We start from the raw sequence: 19637 nt of genomic DNA on the forward strand, positions 1-19637 counted from the left end.
TCGAGAAAATTCCATATCTGAGAGGGGATGGGGCAGGACTCCTGACAGTTTCTAACATGCAGCCAGAGGCCAGGGCTGTTAAGGTGGTATGTCCAAACAGCAAGCCACCCAAGAGAGACCTGGAAGAGTGGGAATCCACCTGTCTGAGGACACTGACTATACCTCCCATGACAAGCTGAACAGGAAATGCCCCAGAGAGGCCAAAGAGAAGCCAGCCTTCTTTTTTGATGAGGCGTGAGTAGGAGGAGACGGATGGTGAGGAGGCGGATGGAGAGACAAAGTTGACCGGTGACCCTTTGAAATGAAAAACCCAGTGACACCTTGACCCCAAGTTGGGGCGAGACACCCATACATCTGTGGGGATGTGGGAAGCCCTCTCCACCACACTTTCTTTTTTTGAGCTGGAGTCTTGCTCCATCATCCAGGCTGGAGTGCAGTGGGGTGATCTCAGCTCACTATAACTTCTACTGCCCAGGTGGGGAGATGAACCAAGGCCTCCTAGGGGGCCTCTGGCTAAGGATGCCCAGGTTTTACAACCCAAATCAGAATTGCGATTCTTGTGCCTCAGCGTCCTGAGTAGCTGGGACCACAGGCATGTGCCACCATGCCTGGCTAATTTTTGTGTTTTTAGTACAGACAGAGTTTCTGCCATGTTATCCAGCCTGGTCTCGAACTCCTGACCTCAAGTGATCCTCTGCTTTGGCCTCCCAAAGTCTCTCCACCACACTGAATCTGGAGACAGCAAAATATAATGAAGAGGAGAAGAGGAGCATCAAAGGACCAGTGATTCCCTCCTAGCCTGAGTGGTGGGTGGAGAGCTTGGTGGTGAAGCAGAAGGGCATGAGCTCCCCTGGGGGCTCAGAGAAATCCACTGGTCATACAGGTGAGGGTTTAGAGGATGGTTTTGCCCAGGACAAACACTCCCACTTGTCTAGAGGTTGTCTGCTCTGTGGGGCAGGTGGTATGCCCAAGGCCCTTGCTGCCCTTCATGTGGAAGGGATTTCCATCCCCCTTTATGAGGTTATAGGAAACTCCAACCTCAACAGACTTCCCATTTCTTAAGGGGTTGAATCCTTTTCTGGAGGGGAGAGGAGCTGGGAGCAGATGCCCTTGGACTGGATCGGGTTCCAGGCCTGCCTCACCAGCTGGTGAGCAGATGCCAGGCGACAGACCCTGCAGCAAGCAAGGGGCTCTGCTCCCAGGACGGGAAGAGGCTGAGAGTGGAGGCTGGAACATGCCAGGGGAGCGTGAGAGGTTTGCAGGTCTGGGATAGGAAGAGTTTGCACTGAGAAATGATTACAGAGAGACTCTGTAGCCAATGCTGTCTGCATTCTGCCCCTATACCCCTGGGTCACTTTTGCACACCAGCCACCTGAGTGCTTTCACCTCTAACTGCCTGCACTCCATCTTTGCCAGAGGCTGAGCTCAGGCTCCTGGAACCCCTTTTTAAGTAAATGCAAGGAGGGTGCAAGTGCCTAGGAATGCATGTGGGGCAAGGGCAACCTTTACCAGTGACTAAGGGGCTCGGGCTATAAACCTTGCAGCTCCACTGCTCCCTGGACAGGGTCATCTGACATGTGACCTGCACCAGCCTCAAAGACCTGTGAAGAGATTGGGCCAAAGTCACCTTCTGTGGGACACTGATCAATAGCCCACCCTTACTTAACCCCCTTCCTTTCTCGGTCCCCACGCCTCACTCTCCTACTGGCTCTTCCTGGGAACTCTTCTTAAATCACCTGCATGCGAATCTTCCTTCCAGGGTTTGCTTCTGAAGAGGGAACTCACGTTGAACTCCCAGCTGCTAAAGCCATTGTCCCTGTGGCTCTGTGAGCTGAGGGATCTGACCCCTGATGGTGGAGAGCTAGGAGGCCAGGTCTTGAGTTAGTAACCCCAGGTTACCAGGTGTGGGAAGGCGCTCCACACATGTGCATGAGTTCCAGAGGCGTTTGGAGTGAACCATTTGACAAGGGGCATTGCACAGCTTTGAGAATCTGGAATGTCTGAAGCCAGCTGGAGTGGGAACAGTTTAGCCAGGGTTTCCTAACAAGGTTAGACCCTCCGGAATCTGGAGGGTCACCTGCATTCCAGCCCTTAGTGAGCGGGCAGAGAGGGAGGCAACTCAAATCAGAGTTGGGAACAGAGGGGAGATGTATGTGGGGAGCTGGAGGTGAGCAGGTCCCAATCTCAATAGACAAGGCCCTGCTCTGAAGGTTGTCTGTCAGCCCCTGGCCCTGGCAGGACACCGCTCCTGGTATGTCTCTGAGGGGGCAAGTTTGGTCCATTGGAATTGCAGGGCCAGAGTCATACAGCCTCAGGGACAGCCCAGAACGGCCCAGGGCTTTGTGGCACCCTCTACCCTCTCATGCCCTGGAAACATGTATGGCTTACGGCAGTGAAAGCCATCTGTGGCAGACAGTGATGTGGAGAAGGAGCTTGGCAAAGACTACCTTTCCCCTGGGAGGGATGGGTGGGAGTGCCATAGTGGGTGGATGGAGCAGCTGCCCCAGGCAGAAGGTTGGGCAGCCTGGCTCTGTTCCAGGTGAATCCCAGGACTTGCGGACATCCTTCCACAGAGTCAGACAGGCTCCAGGACATCACCTGGAGCCTGTCCAGGGTGCTGGTGGTAATCACAGGGGTCCCCTGCGGGCCAGGCTAGGGCTGGCAAGAACATCCCTAAGGAAAGTTTCAGAGTTGAAGGCAATGGATGAGGGGAGGCGGGGAGGGGATGAGGGTGCTGTGGGGCTGGGCTGGAGCTGGAAATAGCACACTCACTTCTTTTTGCTGAAGACCACAAGTATTTCCATCAGGAGAGGGTGGGGAGATGAACCAAGGCCTCCTAGGGGACCTCTGGCTAAGGATGCCCAGGTTTTACACGCTGACTCTGAGAGGGTGTCAGGGAGGAGCTGGAGCACACAGAAAGAGAAGGCAAGGAAAAAAGGTCGGAGAGCAAGGAGAGGAGTGTGCAGCCGCTGTGGATGGGGAACTTGGGGAACAAACTTGTGGGGAGCATGATGACTCCTGTGTCATCTCACAAAACCTTCAGTAAAAAGTCCACATTATGCGTCACTGCCTTTGGAGTTGGAATTTTGTTTATTTGGGATGCAGCAACATGCGGGGACAGTCCTCAAGGCTGTCAGGAGGAGCAGGCCCAGCCCGGCGCAGTCCACTCACCAGGCGACATGATAAGCCGGCGAGACCCAGAGAAGGTTCAAGTGGGGACATGAGAGAGGACCTTGTGCTTGGAATCCAAATAATCCAAATGAAGACCTCCTGTTTCTGCTCCTCTGTTTTCCAGAACAAACATGATTCCACGCAGTCCGAAAGAGGGCGGTTAGGACAGAAGAATGGCTACAGGATTCAGAGAAGGCGCCCAGCTCTTCTCTAGCATGGATGGGGAGTGCGGGCTGTGTTGATTTGGAGACCACCTCCAGCCGGACTGCCTGCCCTGGCCTGGAGAATATTTCAGGGGACCTGTGTCTGGGGAAAAGGGGATTGGGAAGCCCCCAGTGCCTGTCTTGAATTTGGTCCTAGGCCCATGAAGTGTGAGTCCTTCACAGCTATAAAGGATTCAGGAAAAAATGGAGGGACTCCAGGAGATCCTGGGAAAAGCAGTGGCCTTGAGCAAGCGATAAAGCCACTGCTGAGTGGAGGAGGGGCCCTTTCCAAGCCTGGCCAGTCTGTCACTGCCAGGACTCTCCGTCTCCAGGGCTGGCCGGCAGGGGAGCAGAAATGTCTCGGTGTGATGCTTGTGAGAGTAACAGGTGGAGGAATTGGAAGCATGGTGCTCTTGGCACCCCAGCAGTATCAAAGGCTGACACTCCTGGTGAAAGGCAGTTCCTATGTCTTTGCTATGGGTCTGTTATTAAGAAAAGTTAAGACTGGGCCGGGCGTGGTGGCTCATGCCTGTAATCTCAGCACTAGGCTGAGGCGGGTGGATCACTTGAACTCAAGAGTTTGAGACCAGCCTGGCCAACATGGAGAAACCCTGTCTCTACCAAAAAATACAAAAAAAATTACAATACAAAAAAAAAATTAATTAGCTTCGCATTGTGGCACGCTATTAGGGAGGCTGAGGCAGGAGATTTGCTTGAACCCAGGAGGCAGAGGTTGCAATGAGCTGAGATTGCACCACTGCACTTCAGCCTGGGTGACAGAGGAAGACTCCGTTTCAAAAAAAAGTAAGATGGTTCTGAACAACAACAAAAAATATTCCTTCTTGTTGCTGATATCTGCCTAACTTCTAGGCTTATTGCTCTCAAGTCTATCATACCCAATTCATATTTATAACAAATGTTTTGCACCAACCATATAACATTCTCTTTACCATCTTGAAACAAATACATTAATAGGCCGGGCGCGGTGGCTCACGCCTGTAATCCCAGCACTTTGGGAGACTGAGGCAGGCGGATCATTTGAGGTCAGGAGTTCGAGACCAGCCTGATCAACTTGATGAAACTCCATCTCTATTAAAATACAAAAATTAGCCGGGCGTGGTGGCGGGCACCTATAGTACCAGCTACTCAGAAGGCTGAGACAGAAGAATTGCTTGAACCCAGGAGGTGGAGGTTGCAGTGAGCTGAGATCACGTCCCTGCACTCTAGCCTGGGCAACAGAGCAAGACTCCTTCTCAAAAAAAGAAAGAAAGAAAGAAAGAAATGCATAAATAATATTACCTACTATGTATATAGTTTCAAACATCCAACATGTTCAAATGTCAAAATATCCAAATAAGGGCCCGACAGTAACATAAAGGAGAAATAAAGGGAACATGATATAGGATGAGATCTCAATCACGACAGCACTGCAGACATCATGAAGGGGCCGCAGGCTTATACGTGGATGTACAGTCACTGAACATCACAGGCATAAACGCAGCCTGAGACACTGTGATGTGTTGACACGAAAATACCTCAAGGGGCTTTGCTCCTGGTGGTTTTCCTAAATGCTCAGCAACTATTGGAAAAGTTCTAAGCAAAACAAAGGTCACTCTTCCCTTGATCTACATTGTAGTTGCCGCGTTCCTGGAGAGGGGATCTGTGACGGAGTGAAGTGGCTTGGGGTACCGGCAGGACTTGGGGGTATGGGGAGCAGTAAACCCAGGTTCAAAACCTTCAAAAGATGAGAAGCCATGTGTAGACAGTCCCCCAGCACGCACTTAGAAAATTGTGGGGGACACTTTTTGGTGGTCACAATGATTAAAGGGGTGTGTGCCATTGGCATTTAGTGGTCAGGGGCCAGGGACACTGGATGCTCTGGGAGTCCGGGACGATCCTGCACAGTGGAGAATGACTCCATACCCTGCCTGACTCGGGAATATCGTGCTGGACTTTCATGCAAGTGCATGAACGGGCTGATAATGATCTGAATCTAGACCCTAACTGTGTTATACAAAAACAGTGTGTGGTGTCCTCAAAACCGTGTGGCCCTGGGACTTGGAGCCTCTAAACTGATGAGGCAAATGCCGAGGGCACTGCACATGCATGAAGGGGAGCTCTAGTCTGTGGCCTGGCCCTTGAACACAGCCAGGGAAGTGGGCATCTGGGCAGCCCCCCGCTACATGAAACACTAGCTCCTCAACACCTGAAATCAGAGGGTCGTGGGGGGCGGGGGCAGTTCTACTCACCTGCTTTTCAGGCTTAGAGGGGCAAAATGACTTGATTGAGTCTGTGTAGCTCTTCTCCGGTGGATCATTACCATGGTGCCCATAGTGCAGAGCTTCCCAAAGTATGAAGAAGCCACCTGAGGCCCCTGTCCTCAAAATGTAGCTTTGTGTAGAGCAGGCACAGGGTGCCTTGGACTCCTCCATTGCTCACCCTCAGCACGAAGCCAGCACCTTCAGGAAACTGTTACTAACGAAAAGACAGAAGGGGCAGGCTGAGAGGGAGGGAGATGTGAAAAGCACTGGCTGCAAAATGTAAGGAAGGCAAGAAGCTCATTATGCAAAAAAACAGGGTAGCTACTGCATTTGTCCAGGTGGCACACTTCTTTCTTCTTGTTGGTAATACCTGTTATTCCTCTGGGGAATACCTCCTGAACTCTGAGACATCCTGGGGCAAAGGTCAACTGTGGTGCCCTGTCTACCTGACTTCCCCAGACCCTCAGAGAGAGGTGGACCACCCGGACCTGGCCAATCAGAATGCTTTTTTCTTTTGGACAGAGCAAAAGGGGTAGGGGATGTAAGCCGGACCAGTCCCCAGGTGTCTGGGCCCTGCGTATATACAGATGCCTAGAGAAACAAGTGCTTTTCTTTTCTTTTCTTTTCCTGGTGTTGCTAAGCTGAGAATATGTGAATTTGGAACTGTCAGTACCCATCTCCCCTGGCAACATGGAGGAAATCCATCTAGAGCTGGAGAAAATAAGATCAGCACACGCAGGGGAGCAGAGGGAGCCCTGTTGGCACTGAACAAGTCTCCGGGCCCAGCTGTGCAGGATGCTAGAGCTGCCCACAGCCTTCCCAGCTAGTGAGCTGATAAATCTTCCCCTTGTTCTTTTTTTTTCTTTGCTGTAGCTAGTTTGAGATGGATTGCAACATGAAAGAGTCCTGACTTCCACAAATAGCATGAATTCACCCCTCAAACGTCTATTATATACCAGGCATGATATTATATCCTAGAGCTACAAGAGTCAACAAGTGGATTTGATCCCTGCCCTCATAGAGCTTACTGTTTTGTAGGGGAGACAGAACAAAAACAATTCCACAATCAAGTAGTTTAAATAATAAGTCTGAGAAATGCTATGAAGGAGCATCTGTGAAATTAAGCTCCATGAGGGCAGAAACCTTCGTCTCTTTTGTTCATGGCAGTATCCCTGATGTCTAGAATGGTGCCTGGCACATAGTAGGCACTCAATAAATACTTATGGGGAAAAATGAATGACAGACAAAGTTTAGGGAGCTGTAACAGAACACAAAGTGGAGGAGTTAGGGAGAGTTTTCCTGAGGAAGCAATGTTTCAGCTGACATCTAAACAACCCTGAGGGGTTGGCCAGACCATGAAGGCAGAAGGAATAGAAAGTGAAGAGAAGGCAGGAGGGAACAGGCATCTGTGAAGGAGCAAGTGGAGGCCAGTGCAGCTGCATCACAGGCAGCAGGGAGGAGTGTCATGGCCGGTGAGGCCACTGGGGACACTCGCCAGAGGCTGCCATGGCCACGCTAAGGAGTTTGGGTCATATTCTGAGAGCTGTAGACAGCCAACATTCGCAGTAGTGAGTGAAGCCTTCAGGGGCTTTGCCCTCAAAAGTCATGAATGGAAGTGGAGAAAATTAGTGTCTTTTCAATCACGGGAGATGACAAAAGAAATAGAACATTCTATATAGGAAAAAGCAGAAAATAAAGTGTTCCTAAGTAATAGAGATGCAAAGGGAAAAAAGATTTAAAAAAAAACCTGGTACTGGCCAGGTGCGGTGGCTCATGCCTGTAATCCCAGCACTTTGGGAGGCCAAGGCAAGTAGATCACTTGAGGTTAGGAGTTCGAGACCAGCCTGGCCAACATGGCAAAACCCCGTCTCTACTAAAAATACAAAAATTAGCCGGGCTTGGTGGCGGACCCCTGTAATCCAGCTATTCAGGAGGCTGAGACAGGAGATCTCTTGAACCCGAGAGGCAGAGGTTGCAGAGAGCCGAGATCACGCCACTGCACTCCAGCCTGGGTGACAGAGCAAGACTCCATCTCCAAGAAAAACAAAACAAACAAACAAACAACAACAAAAAATACTGGTACTAAGATCTCAAATTATTTCAATAAAACAAGGGACATAAGGCATGGGAAATTGGGTTCAAGTGTATTAATGATCTTTTCTTGTTTAAGGGAGGTTATGAATTGATTTGTTTCCTGACATTGACAGAAAAGGAAGTGGGCTGAAGGAAAGCAGAGAGATCCATCTGAAGGCTGTTGCGTTCCTCTGGTGGGAGCTGATGGAGAGGAGGGCACAGCCAAGAGATATTTGTGATCATGACAACCAAACAAACGGACGTAATAGTCACATACCCAAGAGGAAGTGATTTCCAGAGCTGGAAATGATTGGGCAAGCCAATCAATAAGTTCCAGAGAAAATGTATACAGAATTATATACCAGGACCTATCCTTACTGAAAAGAATCTTTTCAGCTGGGGGCGCGGTGGCTCACGCCTATAATCCCAGCACTTTGGGAGGCTGAGGCAAGCAGATCACTTGAGCCCAGGAGTTCGAGACTAGCCTGGGCAACATGGTGAAACCCCATCTCTACAAAAAAATACAAAAATTTTGTATTTTTGGGGGGGTGGGATGGCACATGCCTGTAGTCCCAGCTACTTGGGTGACTGCAGTGGGAGGATCACCTGAGCCCAGGAATTCAAGTCTAAAGTGAACTATAATCATGCCACTGTACTCCAGCCTGGGTGAGAGAACGAGACCCTGTCTCAAAAAAGAAAAAGAAATTTTCCAAGATTAAGGAAAAATATTAAATGAATCTGGCAGGGCGCAGTGGCTCACGCCTGCAATCCCAGGACTTTGGGATGCTGAGGCAGGTGGACCATGAGGTCAGGAGTTCAAGACCAGCCTGGCCAACATAGTGAAACCCCATCTCTACTAAAAATACAAAAAAAAAAAAAAATTAGCCAAGTATGGTGGCGTGCACCTGTAGTCCCAGCTACATGGGAGGCTAAGGCAGGAGAATTACTTGAACCCGGGAGGTGGAGGCTGTGGTGAGCCGAGATTGTGCCACCGCACTCCAGCCTGGGCAATAGAACGAGACTCAGTCTCAAAAAAAAAAAAAAAATTTAAATGAATCCATACATGAAATTGTGTTACAAAGTGGGAAATTTAGGCTGGCCTTAGGTTTTGCCTTGTCATTTCTAAACACCGGAAGACAGACAGCAATGGTTATAGTTTTGAGTAAAAAAGATGGTCACAAAAATTTTGTACCCAACAAGTTGTCATTGTTGTGCGAAAACAACAGAAATATCATCCAGATTTATGAAGAATGATGTAGAAAGGTGTTCTCCCTAAGTAAACAACTTGAAGACAAACTTCAGCTACCTGAGAGATAAATAAAAATTAAATCTTGGAAATAGGAACGTTGTAATATAGAAGACTGGTTGCAAGCATTAAAACCAACGAAGTAAATCAAGAATTGAACAAAAAATCTATTCTTAAAAAAGATGCACATAATTATAATGCTAGTCGGATTTATAAGCCCACAGTAAATTTTAAAAGACTGGGAAATGAGTGAGAAGTGGGCAAGGCAGGTAAAGGTACACTAAAACCTTCATTTGACATCAAGTAAAGGAGTTAGGAGATATAGATTGTTTTTACCTTTCATCATCAGAGAAATTTCAGGAATATAAAAGTCGATCAGTAGTAAAATTAAAAACAGGATTACTATCTTTTAAATCACGGGAGATGACAAAAGAAATCATAGAACTTCTATATAGCAAAGAGCAAAAAATAAAGTATCCCTAAGTAATAGAGACACAATGTGAAAAAAGATTTTAAAAAACCCAATCTGGTACTAAGATCTCAAATGATTTTAATAAAACAAGGGAAATGAGGCCTGGGAAGTTGGGTTCAAGTGTATTAATGATTTTTATTTTGTTTAGGGGAGGTTATGAATTGATTGGATTCCTGATATTGACAGAAAAATTTGTTTCAGTATTTAACAAAATATGCAAGAGCAGCCACAAGAAGCATAGCAACAGAACACAGAACTTCTAGACCACGAAAGGAACAAAGAAATGCTACCAAGCCTCAACAGGCAGGCAATGAAAAAGGAAACCAGAAAGCATGGTCAATGGAAAATATAGAATAGAGGCCAGGCGTGGTGGCTCAAGCCTGTAATTCCAGCACTTTGGGAGGCTGAGGCGGGTGGATCACTTGAAGTCAGGAGTTCGAGACCAGCCTGGCCAACATGGCAAAACCCCATCTCTACTAAAAATACAAAAAATTAGCTGGGCGTGTCCTGGCACGGTGGCTCACGCCTGTAATCCCAGCACTTTGGGAGGCCAAGGTGGGCGGATCACGAGGTCAGGAGATCGAGACCATCCTGGCTAACATGGTGAAACCCCGTCTCTACTAAAAATATAAAAAATCAGCTGGGCGTGGTGGCGGGCGCCTGTAGTCCCAGCTACTTGGGAGGCTGAGGCAGGAGAATGGCATGAACCTGGAAGGTGGAGCTTGCAGTGAGCCAAGAATGCACCCTGCACTCCAGCCTGGGCGACAGAGTGAGACTGCATCTGAAAAAAAAAAAAAAAAAAAAATTAGCCGGGCGTGGTGGCAGGTGCCTGTGATCCCAGCTACTCAGGAGGCTGAGGCAGGAGAATCGCTTGAACCCAGGTGGCAGAGGTTGCAGTGAACCGAGATTACACCATTGCACTCTAACCTGGGCAACAAGAAAGAAACTCTGCCTCAAAAAAAAAAAAAAAAAAAAAAATATATATATATATATATAGAATAAAAATAGTAGGCATAAGTCCAAATACATCAGTAATCACAATAAACCATTATTGCAAATGATACGATAGTCTCCCTAGGCAAAAAAGATAATCAATTGTAAAACTATTAAAATCAAGAAAAATGTTCAGGAAGAATGCCAGAAATAAGACTGATGTACTAAAAATCAATAGCTTTTCTATTCATCTGTAGTAATCATTTACAACAACTTCAAAATACCTAGGAATAAACTTAAAACAACATGTGCAAGATAAGGAAATGACAAACGATCCAATAGAAAGCAAAGGTTATGAATAGTCAGTTTACAGAAAAAGAAAAACAGCCAATAAACATAAAAAAAGTTCCACCTCACTAGCAACCGGAGATATGGAAATTGAAACAATACTAATATCAAAGGTGAAAAATGATTCTTAATATTTAGTGATGGTGATGGAGGGGGGAAACAGACATTCCTATTGGAATAAAAATTGGTAAAGCATTTTTGTAGGGCAATTTGGGAATGTTTTAAATTTAAATGCTTATGTCTTTTGACCCAATATTCTGCTTTCAAGAATCTAGTCTAAAGAAATATTTTGCACTCATGCCAAGATATTCATTGCAGAATTATTTATAATAATAAAAAAGGAGGAAAAGAAATATCCAAAAGTAGAGGAACGATCAATTAAATTATAGTACATCTGTATGTAAGAGAGTGCCAAGGGGCTGCCCCTCTTCTCTGCTTATATAGATTGAATGTTTCACCTTGAAACAGATCTCTTCCTTTCAGGGTAGGATAACTTTAGTGGTATCCGTTATTTATGGCAGTGTATATTAGACAGGGACTCCTTGCCCTAAGAGAATGGTGAAATGGAGTCTTTTATGGCTTCATAAAAGCAGGATTCTTACAAATGTCTTCAATATGTAGACTTGGTTTTTGAGGAGAAGGTGAATGGATTTGCAAAGAAGGCCAAGGCCTCCCGGGAAGGAGTGGATGGTCATCTTGGCCCCTCTTCTCTGATATTTGGGATTGGGGAGAGACCTGATCAGGGGGAGCGTGATCCTGAAGTAGGTCTGCTGGCAGGAGAACATACCGTGGTTTCCAGTGGGGAAATCACCATGAAGGTAGAATCTGGACTCAAAGCAAGTATCCAAGAGATCATAGGGAAAGCTGTTTTGAGAATCTATAGCTAAGTTGCAGCACAGCTAAGAAAGACTCGGGCCAGCAAGGGAGCACAGAGCAGAGACACATTCATGGAACTGCGGGGGCCGGGGCTCAACAGGAACACCCTGTGGTGCCAGCTGAAGTGAAAGGGGATCCAGCTAACCCACTTCCATGGAATGACATGTAGAGACAGGAAACTACAGTGGCCTCCAAGGCGCGGCGCCACTTGGGCCTCTACAGCAATCTGACCTTATCTCTTACTGCACCTGCTCACTCCACATCACACACACTGGCCTCTTGACTGCTCCCCCAAACACACTGGCAGACGCCGCCAAGTCCTCCCTCCTGCTGTTCCCAGTGCCTGGAGAGTTCTTTTCTCATACCACCTCACTTCTTCTGAGCCACTCAAACGTCAACTTCCTTGTTCACTCTTTAAATAATTTGCAAACACCTTCTCTTCCCAGATAGTTAGCAATCCTATTGCCTTTCCCACTTAATTTTTCTCCACGGCACACAACACCTTATTTATTTTGTTAATTGTTTATTTCTGATTCACCTCCTCCCACCCTGGCTAGACTATAACCTCCATGAAGGCAAGTTTTTTTGTAAGTTTGGTTCACTGATTTATCTCCAGGACTTAGAACAGTGCCTGATACATAGCAAGTGCTCTATGAATACCTAATGAAAGAATAAATATGTACTCACAGAAAATCTCTAAAAAACATACTAAGTGAAAACAAAGTAGATTACTAAATAATACACATAAAATCATACCATTCATGTAAAAGCCATATATGTGTCTGTGTGTGTCTGTAAAGATACATGCCAAATTATCATGGAGAGGGGAGTGGGATGGGAATAATTAAAGTGATTAATTTTTTAATTACTTAAAAATTAACTTTTCTTTTGTATATTTCTGTATCATTTGGCAATTTTTAAACATATAAGTATTTATTACTTGTACAATAAAATGGGTAATGAATACCTAATAACATATTACAAGGGTAACAGTTCTGGAACAAGGTCTTAACTTTTGGTATTGGCAGAGTGGCTTATATCAGACTAGTCCTCTTTAAGATAACAATGATAAACTCTGATCTAAATATTTTAAAAAATGGTTTGAAGCTGCTGGAGAATGACAAAAACAAACAAACAAACAAACAAACAAACAAGCAAACAAACCCCCCAAAAAACAGGCATAAACTTGATGGGATTTAATTCTTAAAAGAAAGGAACCATGCTGGGTGAGAGCCACATTTCTATGGCTTCTCTTTGGAGAGCACCTCCCGGTTCTTGTGGAATGTGGGGACACAGAACAAATAGAAGCTGCGGCCTGAGGAGACTGAGGAGTCGGAGGACAGAGTTGGAGGCTGCTGGAGCAGCAGGAAATTGAGGAGGGCGAACCAGACAAGAGGGAGCTAAGCAGAGCACCGAATCTATGTGCACATTTTTCTCAAATCTGCGGCTGACCCCTAACCTACATGAGTGAAGATTCCAAAGAGATTAGGGGAAAATAACAGCTGGAAGCCTGAAATTGCTGAGTAGAGATGTCTGTACTTGTGCACTTCAGGGCAAACAGTGTTTGGAGTTTGAGTCTCATTATGTTAGGCAAGCTTGGTAAACACCTCGGGCTTTCTGTTGACATCCCAGGGGGACCATGTCCAGATCCAAGAGATTCTCGCTAGGAATGAGGACAAAACTAAAATAAATGCATTCGAATAAAGTGTGAAAACCAAGCCTCCACTATTTCCGGGTGATATGCTAGTAATCTAACTGTCTGCTAGAACAAAACTCAACTCTGTCTGAAGGCGGGTAATAGAATCCAGAATCTCTACAATGTTTTACCTGCAACGTCCTGTATGCAATAATACATTATCAGACATGTGGAGAAACAGGAAAACATGACTCTTAGTTAAGAAAAAAATAAGATAATAGAAACAAATTATCAGATAATCCAGTGTTGGAATTAGCAGGCAAGATAAGTGATAAATATGTTAAAGATCCCATAAGAAAAGTTAAAAATAATGCGTTAAGAGATGGAGAATTTCAATAGAGATATAAAAATGTTTTAAAAAAAACCTACAACTCTGTGTTATACCGCAACTCTAAATGTGAATTGAATTGTACACTTTAACTGGTGAACTGTATAGTATATAAATTATGTTTGAATAAAGGTATTTTATTAAAAAGAAAAAAGCCTGGCCTGGTACAGTGGCTCATGTCTGTAATCCCAGCCCGAGATTTTGAGACCAGCCTGGGAAACATAGTTAGACCTCATTTCTACAAAAAATTAAAAAATTAGCCAGGTGTGGTGGCATATGCCTATAGTTCCAGCTACTCAAGAGACTGAGGTGAGAGGATCACTTGAGCCCAGGGGGTTGAGGCTGCAGTGAGCTATAATTACACCACTGAACTCCAGCCTGGGCAGCAGAGTGAGACCCTTGTCTCAAAAACAAAACAAAACACCCTAATGAAAATTCTTGTACTAAAAAACATGCTAACTAAACTAAAAACACTCATTGGTGTTACAGGCCAAGAAAATGGGGGTCGTGACCAACTCAGTATACCACTGGAGGCTATATGAGTAAACAGAAAACTGTTCTCATGAAAGCAGGATGTTGGAAAACTGACAACTGCGTCTGCTGCCAGAAGGGATGCTGAGGGCAGTCACGTCCCCGGCACAGTGTTCCTTGTGATTATCTATAGGAAATCTGAAGCCTGTTGTACAAAAAAAAAATTATGTATACCTGTGATAAATCAAGCAACTGACCAACTCTTACCACTCCCTCCCTGCTCTTTCCACCTAGTAAATATGAAGGGCTGTGGAAGCTCAGGGCTGACTTTGCTCACAAGAAGCAAGGAGCCCCCTGACCCCTTCTTTTAAAATAGATCCTCTCGTATTTGTCTTTATTTCTGTGTTCATCCCCCTTCGTTTACTCCTGTAGAAACCATCAGCGACACATTGGCACTGGGCATGGTGGTGCACGCTTACAGTCCTAGCTACCCTGGAGGCTGAGGCAGGAGGACTGTTTGAGCCCAGGAGTTCAAGTCCAGACTGGGCAACATAGTGAGAAGCAAGACTCTGTCTCAATAAATAAATAAATAAATACTCACTGGACAGGATTAAAAGCAGATTGGGAAAACGGCCTCCAAAAGACCCTCCAAAACTTTACCCCTTGAGGCCCCATAAGCAGCCATAGAAATGATAACAACAATAAAAACTGGCAAAAAATGGGTAGAATCAACTTTTTCAAAATTCTGAAAATTAACCAAAGGCTTGCAGCTACTTGGGGACAGTGTACTTAGAAGAAACAAAAGTTGAATCTCAGTAAGAACAGCAAACTTTGTGCCATTTTAACTTGCCCTAGTCTCATTCCCCACTTACCAGCTTGGCAGTAGCCTTGAAAAATAACAGCTTGCATTCCCTCTTAGGAAGTCCTCTTGGCAGCCACCAGAGGAGGCAAATAGAGGTGGAACCCTTCCAAAGACCTGTGCTTAAGGAAATTGTCATTATTTGGCTTGTCTGGTAGTTCCTCGGAAGACCCCAGTTACAAGGCTGGCTTGAAGCTAGCCCATTGTGAACAGCCTTCCTCCTGGGGTAGGAAGAAATGTGTGTTGAAAACAATTAAAGGCAAATGTTTTAACTTCATGGCTGCCTGAAGCAATGAATAACAGTTGGGACACACACACACACACACACACACACACACACACACACACAGAACTTCCCTTCCACCCCCTACAAACTCAGACTAACTAAAAGGCTTAAAAGGAAAAGCTGGGAAATTAGATGTCCACAGGAGCCTCAAAGAATTCTGCCATATTCCTGGAAATCTGCAAGGTGACACACATGTGTAAGGCTGTGTGTGTGCTTAGGATAGAATGGGAAAGCTCTAAGCTCTCACTTGTGGCTGATTTTGATTTTCTGTGCAAGTAGGAAGTGAAGGTTAAGGTGTAGATGGACACTACCTGGCTGAGTGTTAAAGGTGTCTCCTAGGCTGGGTGAGGTGTCTCACACCTGTAATCTCAGTACTTTGGGAGGCTGAGGTGGGCGGATCACGAGGTCAGGAGTTTGAGACCAGTCTGGCCAACATAATGAAACCCTGTCTGTACCAAAAATATAAAAATTAGCTGGCATGGGGGCAGGTGCCTGTAATCCCAGCTGCTTGGGAGGCTGAGGCAGGAGAATCACTGGAACCCTGGTAGTGGAGGTTGCAGTGAGCCGAGTTCATGCCACTGTCCTCCAGCCTGGGTGACAGAGCGAGACTCTGTCTCAAAAAAAAAGAAAAAAAAAAGGGTGTGTCCCAACACACACACACACACACACACACACACACACACACAAGCACACACAGCACCCCTCAGTAAAGACTGGGATGACTTTTTTGCTTCTAGTTAATAAAGGAAATCATTGGCCAATCATTAACTGACCACTAAGATGGCTGACTAGAGACTTCATTAACCACATACAACAAAGAATATAGACTTTACAGAATTAATCCAGAGAAGTCACTGAATAAATAAACAACTGTAACAACAACAACACAGGAGTGGGGGGAAGAGTCTGACTTTCAGGGTACCACATTATAGCTTTAAAAAGTCTAATTTCAACCAAAAATTGTGAAACAGAAAGGTATTCACAAGAAAAAAAGGAATACATAGAAATTGCCTCTGAAAAAAGCCACATATTGGACTTACTAGGCAAAGACTTTAAATCAACTATTTAAATATGTTCAAAACAATAAAAAAAATCTATGTCTGAATACTACATACTATAGGAAAGTATGAGAATATGTCTGTATCTGTAATGTGTCACCAGGTATAAAATATCAATAGAGAGATATAAATTATTATTATTACTATTCTGAGTTGGGGTCTTACTCTGTCACCCAGGTTGGAGTGCAGTGGCACAATCTTGGTTCACTGCAATCTCTGCTTCCCAGGCTCAAGCAATTCTCCCACCTTAGCCTCCAAAGTAGCTGGGACCACAGGCACATGCCACATCTGGCTAATGTTTTGTATTTTTGGCAGAGATAGGGTTTTGTCATGTTGCCCAGGCTGGTCTCAAACTTCTGAGCTCAGGCCGTCCACCCACCTTGGCCATCCAAAGTGCTGGGATTACAGGCATGAGCCACCATGCCTGGCTGAGAAATCATTTTTTTTAAAAATAGAAACTCTGGAGTTGAAAAATACAATAACTAGAATAAAATATTCACTAGAGGGACTAAATAGCAAGTTTGAGCTTGCGGAAGAAATAGTGATTTTGGAGATAGCTTCAAATTACAAATGCAAAAATTGACAATTAGAAAACAGATCAGAAAGAAAAAGAGGAATTAAACAACACTATAGACATCTGTAGAACACTCTACCCAACAACAGCAGAATGCACATTTTTCTTAGATGCACATGGATTATTCCCGAGGATAGATCATATATTAGGCCATAAAACAAGTGTCAATAAACTTACAAAGATTGAACTCATACAATATATGTTCTTCAACCGTAACAAAATGAAATTAGAAATCAAAAACAAAAAGAATGTGGAAACTCATAAATATGTGAAAATTAAACAACACACTCCTAAATAACCAATTAGTCAAACAAGAAATCACCAGGGAGCTGGGCAGAGTGGTGTGTGCCTCTAATCCCAGCTACTTGAGAGGCCAAAGCAGGAGGATCACTTGAGGGCAGGAGTTCAAGACCAGCATGGGTAACATAGAAAGAGGCTATCTCAAAAAATAGAAGTCACAAGGGAAATTAAAAATTACTTTGAATGGAATGAAAAAAAAATCACAACATGACAAAACTTATAAAATTCAGGAAAAGGTCAGGTGCAGTGGCTCACATCCGCAATCCCAGCACTTTGGGAGGCCAAGGCGGGCAGATCATGAGGTCAGGAGATCAAGACCATCCTGGCTAACACAGTGAAACCCTGTCTCTACTAAAAACATAAAAAATTAGCCAGGCATGATGGTGGGCACCTGTAGTCCCAGCTACTCAGGAGGCTGAGGCAGGAGAATAGTGTGAACCCCGGAGGCGGAGGTTGCAGTGAGCCGAGATCGTGCCACTGCACTCTAGCCTGGGTGACAGAGTGAGACTCCATCTCAGAAAAAAAAAAAAAAAAAAAAAGAAGAAGAAGAAGAAGAAGAAATCCAGGAAAAACAGTGTTTAGAGGGAAATTTATAGCTGTTAAAGGCATACATAAAACAAGAAGGAAGATCACAATTCAACAACCCAAACTTCCACCTTAAAAACCTAGAAAAAGAAAAGAAAATTAAATCCAAAGCAAGTAAAAAGGGGCAATAATAAAAATTAAAGCAGAAATAAACAAAATACACTATAGAAAAATAATAGAGAAAATTAACAAAACTAAAAGTTAGTTCTTTAAAAAGATCAACAAAATTGACAAACCTTTACTAGACAGATTAAAAAGAAAAGACTCAAATTATAAAGATTAAGAATGAAAGTGGGGATATTACTACTGACCTTACAGAAATAAAAAAAGGACTATAGTTGTATGTCAATAAACTAGATACTCCAGATGAAATGGACAAATTGATAGAAAGACACAAACTAGGCTGGGCGCAGTGGCTCATGCCTGTAATCCCAGCACTTTGGGAGGCTGAGGCAGGCTGATCATGAGGTCAAGAGATCAAGACCATCCTGACCAACATGGTCTACGAAAAATACAAAAATTAGCTGGGCATGGTGGTGTGCGCCTGCAATCCTAGCTACTCGGGAGGCTGAAGCAGGAGAATCGCTTGAACCCAGGAGGCGGATGTTGCAGTGAGCTGAGATCACGCCACTGCTCTCCAGCCTGGTGACAGAGTGAGACTTTGTCTCAAAAAAAAAAAAAAAAAAAAAGACAAAAACTGCTGAAACAGACTCAAAAAGAAATAAATAATCTCAATAGACATATAACAAGTAAAGAGATTGAATTAATAGTAGTAGTAGTAATAGTAATAATAATAATATACTATCTACAAAGAAAATCCCATGCCCAGATGACTTCATTAGTGAATTCTGTCAAACATTTAAAGAATTAATACAAATTCTTCACAAACTCTTCCAAGAAATAGGAGAAAAGTAAACACTTCCCAGCTCATTTTGTGAGGCCATTACTACTCTGATATCAAAACCAGACAAAGACATCACAAGACAAGAAAACCACAGATCAATACCGCTTATGAATATGGATGCAAAACTTCAACAAGATAATAAACGGAATCCAGCAACATATAAAATCAATTATACACTTTGACCAAGTGAAATTTATCCCAGGAATGCAAGGTTAGTTTAATATCTGAAAATCAATTACCATAATGCACTTTATCAATAGAGTAAAACCTCAAAACTACATGAACATCTCAATAGGTGCAGAAAAAGCATTTGACAAAATCCAACCCCTTTTCATGATAAAACAGTCAACAAACTAGAAATTAATTTCTGAATTTATTCTACTGTGGTTGGAGAAGATATATTGTATGAGTTCAATCTTTGTAAATTTATTGACACTTGGTTTTATGCCTAACATGTGGTGTATCCTGGGGAATAGTCCATGTGCACTTGAGAATAAAGTGCATTTGGCCTTTTTTGGGTGGAAGAGCATATCCTCCACATGATAAGGGGCATGTATGAAAAACTCACATCTAACTTCATATTTAATGATGAAAGATTAGATGTTTTCCCACCAAGATCAGGAACAAGACAAAGTTGTCTGCTTTTGTCATTTATACTCAACATTGTACTAGCGGTTCTATCCAGGGCACTTGGACAAGAAAAAGAAACAAAAGTCATCAAGATTGAAAAGAAAGAAGTAAAACTATCTCTATTTGTGAGTGGTATGACATAATGCTGTATATAGATAATCCTGAGGAATCCACTTAAAAACTATTAGAAATAATCAACAAGATACATAAGGTTGCAGAATTTAAGATTACATACAAAAATCAATTGTATTTTTTTTTTTTTCTGAGATGGAGTCTCACTCTGTCACCCAGGCTGCAGTGCAGTGGCACAATCTCGGCCCATTTCACCCTCCTCCTTCTGGGTTCAAGTGATTCTCCCACCTC

Source organism: Pan paniscus, chromosome 1 (assembly GCF_029289425.2).
Source record: "Pan paniscus chromosome 1, NHGRI_mPanPan1-v2.0_pri, whole genome shotgun sequence".
NCBI classification, from domain to species: Eukaryota; Metazoa; Chordata; class Mammalia; order Primates; family Hominidae; genus Pan; species Pan paniscus.